Raw genomic sequence first — 6717 nt, 5'->3', positions numbered from 1 at the left:
CCATGGCACTTAAGATAGAAACAGCCGAGGGGGCTGGAGAGGTGACTCAGAGGTTGAGAGCACCGACTGCTCTTCCAAAGGCCCTGAGTTCAAATCCCAGCAACTATGTGGTGGCTCACAACCATCCATAATGAGATATGGCATAGATATTCAGGCAGAACACTACATACATAATAAGTAAGTAAGTAAGTAAGTAAGTAAGTAAGTAAATATTTAAAAAAAAAAAAAAGACAGAAACAGCATTTCTTGACATTTAGTTTGTACCCACCAGCACATTACGCACTCTCTGTGCCTGGTCTCTTAAACCTCACTAACTCCCTATAAAATAGATACTAATATTTCCAGATTACAAGTAAGGAAATTAACACACAGTAAAATTACACTTTATCTGTTTTGTAGTTAGTTAATTGTGGTTTTATTTAAAAAACAAACAAACAAACAAAGTTCCTTCCAACACCCTGCTGAGGCTGCTCAAGTGCTGCGCTTCACTGCTTCATCATTTTCTGCTGATTCTGGGGAAAGATGGCAACGAATGATGCCTTTCTGAAGAGGCGGGAGCAGAAGGGTGCAGAGGCAGAGCAGATTTCTGAATATCTCAAGCAGCAGGTTGCTCTCCAGAAGGAGAAAGCCATTTTTCAGGTAACTTTGAGAGGAGAAAAGAAACTTCGAGTTGAAAATGCTAAACTGAAAAAAGAAACAGAAGAACTAAAGCAAGAGCTACTTCGGGCAGAAATCCATAATGGAGAGAAGCAAACACCAGTTCCATCTTCGAGTACTTCACTAGAGACTAATTGTACTGTTTCTGAAAGTGTGATACAGCATTCAGCAGTAACAACAGCCACCTCTTCTGACACAAAAGAACAGATTAAAGGAAGGGAGGAGAAGAAAAGAAGGTAAAGGAGCAAACTGAAAAGACAGGAGAGAAAAAGGAGAAGATGCAGCAGTCGGCAGCAGCAAGTGCTGACTCTACACCTATAGACCCTATGACCCTGGATCTTCCAACTGGTTGCATGCTACTGCCAAAAAACACCCGCAGGCAGGTCCATTGTATGTAGAAGTAGTTGTGGAAGAAGCAGTCCCAACAACGGTCATCAGTACACTGGTGAATCATGTTCCTCTAGAACAGATGCAAAATCAGATGGATGGTGGTTTTATGTTGTAACTGAAGTCTGAAGTCTGCAAAAATGCAGGGAGTACTGTCTCAAACAATGGTGATGTGTGCCAGTTCACCAGAGAAAGTGGAGACTCTGGCCCCTCCCAACAGGTCCCTTCCTGCAGACAGAATTACTTTTGATGCTTTCCCTGGAGAGCCTGACAAGGAGCTGAACCCTAAGAAGAAGATCTGGGAGCAGATCCAGCCTGACCTGTACACCAATGACGAGTGTGTGGCCACAGACAAAGGGACTCCCTTTGAGGGGAAGGGGAAGGGAGTTTGCAGGGCCCAAACCATGGCCAGTAGTGGAATTAAATAAGTAAAATGCTCTATAATGAAAGACATTGGCGAAACCTTAGTAACAATAAAGAGGAGTGTGTCACTTACACATTAAAAAAAAAGTTAATGATCAAATTAATTGGAGGGTATTGATCTGTTTTATCTATACCAAATTTGAGAAAATGTACCCTCATTGACCCTTACACAAAATATACCAACCTGAAAGTGCTTGTAATAATTCACCTTGCCATTTTGCTTGCTGACCAATAGCTAGGTCACACTTACTCCATGCATTACGTTGTCAACCATTAACTCTGACTGGCACAGCATTATTACGAACAGGTATAGAGTTTGCCATACCCATTTACATCATTGAAGTACCTTCATAGTTTCCTTTTTCCCACATTTTTATTAGATATTTTCTTCATTTACATTTCAAATGCTATCCCAAAAGTCCCCTATACCCTCCCTGCACCCTGCTCCCCTATCCACCCACTCCCACTTCTTGGCCCTGGCATTCCCCTGTACTGGGGCATATAATCTTTGCAAGACCAAGGGGCCTCTCTTCCCAATGATGGCCGACTAGGCCATCTTCTGCTACATATGCAGCTAGAGACACAAGCTCTGGGGGTACTGATTAGTTCATATTGTTGTTCCACCTATAAGGTTGCAGACCCCTTCAGCTCTTGGGTACTTTCTCTAGCTCCTATATTGGGGGCCCTGTATTCCATCCTATAGACGACTGTGATCATCCACTTCTGTATTTGCCAGGCACTGGCAAAGCCTCACAGGAGACAGCTATATCAGGGTCCCTTCAGCAAAATCTTACTGGCATATGCAATGGTGTCTGCATTTGGTGTCTGACTTTGGGATGGACTCCTGGGTGGGGCAGTCTTTCCATCCTCTGGGTTCATCCTTTCGTCTTAGCTCCAAACTTTGTCTCTGCAATTCCTTCCATGGATATTTTATTCCGTATTCTAGGGAGGAATAAAGTATCTATGTGTTGGTCTTCCTTCTTGATTTTCTTGTGTTTTGGAAGTTGTATCTTGGGTATTCTAGGTTTCTGGGCTAATATCCACTTATCAGTGAGTGCATATCAAGTGACTTCTTTTGTGACTGGGTTACCTCACTCAGGATGATATCCTCCAGATACATCCATTTGCCTAAGAATTTCATAAATTCATTGTTTTTAATAGCTGAGTAGTACTCCATTGTGTAAATGTACCACATTTTCTGTATCCATTCCTCTGTTGAGGGACTTCTGGGTTCTTTCCAGCTTCTGGCTATTATAAATAGGGCTGCTATGAACATAGTGGAGCATGTGTACTTATTACCAGTTGGAACATCTTCTGGGTATATGCCCAGGAGAGATATTGCTGGATCTAGTGGTAGTACTATGTCCAGTTTTCTGAGGAACCGCCAGACTGATTTCCAGAGTGGTTGTACTAGCTTGCAATCCCACCAGCAATGGAGGAGTGTTCCTCTTTCTCCACATCCTCCCCAGCATCTCCACACCTCGTCACCTGAATTTTTGATCCTAGCCGTTCTGATTGGTGTGAGATGGAATCTCAAGGTTGTTTTGATTTGCATTTCCCTGATGATTAAGGATGTTGAACATTTTTTCAAGTGCTTCTCAGCCCTTTGGTATTCCTTAGTTGAGAATTTTTTGTTTAGCTCTGTACCCCATTTTTTAATGGGGTTATTTGAATTTCTGGAGTTCAGCTTCTTGAGCTCTTTGTATATAATGGATATTAGTCCCCTGTCAGATTTAGGATTGGTAAAGATCCTTTCCCAATCTGTTGGTGGCCTTTTTGTCTTATTGACAGTGTCTTTTGCCTTACAGAAGCTTTGCAATTTTATGAGGTCTCACTTGTCGACTCTTGATCTTACAGCACAGGCCATTGCTGTTCTGTTTAGGAATTTTTCCCCTGTGACCATATCTTCGAGGGTTTTCCCCACTTTCTCCTCTAGAAATTTCAGTGTCTCTGGTTTTATGTGGAGTTCTTTGATCCACTTAGACTTGAGCTTTGTACAAGGAGATAAGAATGGATCAATTCTCATTCTTCTACATGATAACCACCAGTTGTGCCAGCACCATTTGTTGAAAATGCTGTCTTTTTTTCACTGGATGGTTTTAGCTCCCTTGTCAAAGATCAAGGATCACACCTATGGTGTGTGGGTTCATTTCTGGGTCTTCAATTCTATTCCATTGATCTACCTGTCTAGCGCTGTACCAGTACCATGCATTTTTTTTAATCACAATTGCTCTGTAGTACAGCTTCAGGTCAGGCATGGTGATTCCCCCAGAGGTTCTTTTATTGTTGAGAATAGTTTCTGGTATCCTAGGTTTTTTGTTATTCCAGATGAATTTGCAAATTGCCCTTTCTAACTCAGTGAAGAATTGAGTTGGAATTTTGATGGGGATTGCATTGAATCTGTAGGTTGCTTTTGGCAGGATAGCCATTTTTACTATATTAATCCTGCCAATCCATGAGCATGGGAGATCTTTCTATCTTCTAAGATCTTCAATTTGTTTCTTCAGAGACTTGAAGTTATTATCATACAGATATTTCACTTCCTTAGTTAGAGTCACACCAAGGTATTTTATATTATTTGTGACTTTTGTGAAGGGTGTTGTTTCCCTAATTTCTTTCTCATCCTGTTTATCCTTTGTCCTACATAGTTTCTTAAAGTGAAAAATTATTTTAAATATTGACTTGTTTATTCCCTATTAAGGATAAAATCTCAGGTTGTGTTCAATAAATGAATCTGAGAAATACTTTGCTGATTTCCCAAGACTTGCTTTGTGATGATCTGGATGTTGAATGAGTATCAGTGATTGCAACCGCATCCTTGATCTCACTATTGTAACACATGGTGGGGAATGACAGAGTGGTGGAGCATATAATGTCAGGTATACTTGTAGGATATTTTATGTACTACAAAGAAAAGCAGTTCTGGGCATGGTGGGAATTAGCAGAAGGTGCTTCAAGCAACAAGGAGAGGAAAAGCCTTCAGAGATAATATTTGATTGACTGGGATTCTGAAGGAGATGGAGATATACACAGTGCTGAGAGCAGGGGGAGTGGTCCAGATCTAAATACTCACAGACATAAGTTCCTGAGAAATAAGGCCCCTCCGTGATGGTTACCAGTGAGTGAAGAAGAATGTGTCAGCATGCTGGATTAGGGAGGCATGGCAGACCCCACAGCCCACAGTAAGAGCTGAGTGAGCTATGATAAAGCCTTGATCAGATGAAGAATGTAATGTAATGAAAGGTACACATCTTCCTTTGGATTTAAGATTAATTACTATAAGATGAAAAGGTATGGCAGAGAGGCCAAAGAGGCTATTGTGATTGTCTAAATGGGGGGGAAAAATGATCCTAGCCAAAGTATTTGTGGTGGTGGTGGTGGTGGTGGTGGTGGTGGTGGTGGTGGTGGTTGTGGTGGTGGTGGGGTGTGTGTGCGTACGTGCGTGCGTGTGTGTGTGTGTGTGTGTGTGTGTGTGTGTTTGTGTGTAAGATGAGAAAACTTATTTAGGGTAGGCTTGAGAGTGTGCAAGGACTCAAGGAACTGAACTATGGACCTGTTGAATACATTTTGTAGAGGAATTTTAATCCAACAATATGGCTGCTCTAGCAAGGGATCACATCCAAAAACACACTCTGGATTACAGTATGATCTAGCTAAGATATAGACACACCCTTACACCTTTAATCCCTAACAATGAAGGTAAGGTTTGTAGAAGGAAGCAGCCATGTTTGAAAATGATGTCTAATTGAAGGGCAGACAATATGATGAATCAGAGAAAAATTGGACAGAATAAGTCAGAGATAGGATACGCCCAACTCTCAGGAGACAGCACAGGAAAGAAAGGCTACTTAAGAACAGTGCAGGGAGAGAAAAGATGGTGGTGGTGATGCTGTATGGAAGTTTTACCAGGACAGACTAGATAGGTGAAGACAGAATAAGCCAGAAAATGGGAAAGAGCCAGAAGAGTAGAACATATTACCAAAGTTAGTATGAGGCCAAACAGAGCATTTCAGTCAGAAGATAAGAGAAGACAGATTGACTCAGTCAACTTGGCAGATTGGATTGTATGAAAGCTAGAAGCTTCCAGGCCTAGACCTAGAGAAAGAACCACTCTGGGATCCGCCCAACCCATGTCATACCCAGCACAACTTGCATACAGCTCTCATCTCATCCCATCATCAGAGGAAATAAAAGTAACATTTACAGCATTTGTCTATCACATGATATGGTATCATATACGTGTACCACAAATCAATCCAAACACCAAAGAAAAGTTAATTATTTCCACTTTCCTGATGAGGAAATTATTGAGAGAGCTTCAGAGTCTTGTCCTAACCGACACATCTGGTCTAAGTTTGCTTTGATGCTGAGGCAAGCAACTCTTCACTCTTCTGCTATGCTCTAGTACTAGACTTTTCTCCCTTACCCTTTTACAGTTGGCAACATGGGAATAAACCAAACTGGCCAACAATGAAGACAGGCTTCTACCGTTCTCACAATGGTCAGAACCTGAATCATTTTTCTATCTCCCCCTTTATAGCTGCTTTTCTTTTTGTTTTGGAATCCAGAGTCCCTTATTTCCATTCTGAAAAGCAACATTCTCGCACTATTGTTTGCGTGGACATATGACCTTATTTGAATATTTTCAGCCATTCCTACTTCAGAGGAGAATGGGAAAGAGAAGGGAATGAGGTCCCCCTTTCCCCTCTTTGAGTCTAGTACTTAAGAACCCAGCCATGTTTGCTGGCACCCTCAAACTGTATGATCCTGTGGACTTTACTTTGTATTTCCAACACTTGGTTTTCTTATCTGGAAAATGTGGTTAATAACAGTATTTATCAAAATTTTGTAGAAAATTTAATGTAAAGTACATAATGTAATATAATATAGCCACATAGAGACTCTTCATGAAATATTAGTAATCAAAGAATTGACCTAAGAGGTCACTCTGCTTCCCTAAATTTGTTTCACTTCTTTCTCTGAACTTTTCACTTCCTCTGAAATCTACATCGGTGATATCCCCTCTGTGTGAAACAGGAACTAATCAAAGGACGTCAGCTCAGGGCTCCTTAGGCTTAACCAGATTCCTATGCTACTGTACAGTGATTTGGGCTCTTATTATATAACACAGGCATGGTTACATTTGGAATGTGGGTGATGCCACAGTCAGCAGGTAGAATGAGATGAAGGGATAAAAAAAATGAGGCAAGGAAAGAAGGAAAGAAGAGTGTGGGAGAGGGAAGAGAAGAG

General features: G+C 41.3%; 1 pseudogene; it reads left to right on the top strand.

Annotated features, from left to right (window-relative positions):
• Gm8869 (predicted gene 8869) lies at positions 447-1548 on the top strand (annotated as a pseudogene).

The sequence above is a fragment of the Mus musculus genome, chromosome 3 (assembly GCF_000001635.26).
Source record: "Mus musculus strain C57BL/6J chromosome 3, GRCm38.p6 C57BL/6J".
In the NCBI taxonomy this organism is placed as follows: domain Eukaryota; kingdom Metazoa; phylum Chordata; class Mammalia; order Rodentia; family Muridae; genus Mus; species Mus musculus.
This window is presented reverse-complemented; position numbering and strand designations above follow the sequence as displayed.